A 1,394-nucleotide genomic window follows, 5' to 3' on the forward strand; every position below is an offset into this window, starting at 1 on the left:
TTTTTATTTATTTTTTATTTATTTTTTTAGTTTCTGAACTCAGCCTGTACTGTAACAGCTACTAAGCAATTTCCTTATTCTACTGATTCATTTAGTTTATTTCTTATTTTAACTCACAGTTTACATTTTATCCTAACTATTTCACTGCTTGTTGAAGTTTCTTTATAATAAGTTTGAAGTATTATTTGTAGGATCTGTTTTTCTACATAAAAATAATTCAGTGAAAAAAATAAAACAATGTTTTACTGTTGGATTATAAATGATTCCAGTTTAAAATGCACTTCTCTTTACAAAATAAAACCAAAACAAGCAGAGTGAAGCGTTTGTCCCTTTATATTGATCATGCTCTTTTAGGAATGTTTTGTTTTTATTTGTTAATTTTGCAAGATCTGGTGTAAATAAATGTATCTGTAACGATGAATAATAATATAAAATCTTTTTGTTTCTTCTATGAATGTGGGATTTAGAATATATTGTTATTTTCTTGTACAGTAGATCATCAGCACTGTAAACTGTTCTATTGTAAATTCAAATACTGTAATTTTTGCAAACTGATGAATAAAATTAAATTTAAGCTGCTACAAATGATTTCTGTGGTGTATTTATTGCTGGAATAGATAATTAAAAAAACAAAAAAAAAACAGCTCATGTTATTTTAATTTAAATTACAATATATTTGAATTTACTCATAAAACATGGCTAATCTAAAGTTAAATGTGGAATACAGTTTTACTGTGAAGACAACTCAAAGATTACATACTGTTCATTACTTCAACTGAAAGGAGAAATGTTATCATTAAATGAAAATTATTTACTGTTTTGTAAATGTCTTACTATGATTTTATTTCAGTTTTACTTTTTAATTTTTTAATTTACTTTTTAACATAAATAAAATAAATAATACATTTCAGTTAATATTCAAACCATTTTACATAACGGTACATCTTGCCAGTCAATAAGATAATTTTATTTATACAACACATTTTCAGCAACAAGGCAATACAAAGTCCTTTACAGGAATTAAAAGGACAATTACAATTAAAAACAAAACAACAAATCAAAGGAACGAGCAAAAGGAGAAAAAGTTAATTTATTCCAAAGTAATAAAGTGGATGCTCCTATTCAGAGTTGGTAAATAAGTATAAGTCCTCTGGTCTAACTAAGACTAATTTAGGACAAATTTAATGCTTTGGAGACATTTTTTGATTGAAATGAAATGTACTTATAAATGGTAGGTATTGTTGCACAACACCCCCCACCCCCTCTCTCTCTACTTCCTCTTCTGAGAGGAGGGAGATGTTGCTACCAGCTCTCCGTCTAACGGGTGAATTGAGTTTCCTAAATCTGCCGAGATTTACCCTACCCAGAACTGAAGTAAACTCTGTTTAAGCTGG

This window comes from Poecilia latipinna, unplaced genomic scaffold, assembly GCF_001443285.1.
Source record: "Poecilia latipinna isolate Pla-1442-1.1 unplaced genomic scaffold, P_latipinna-1.0 Scaffold685, whole genome shotgun sequence".
NCBI classification, from domain to species: domain Eukaryota; kingdom Metazoa; phylum Chordata; class Actinopteri; order Cyprinodontiformes; family Poeciliidae; genus Poecilia; species Poecilia latipinna.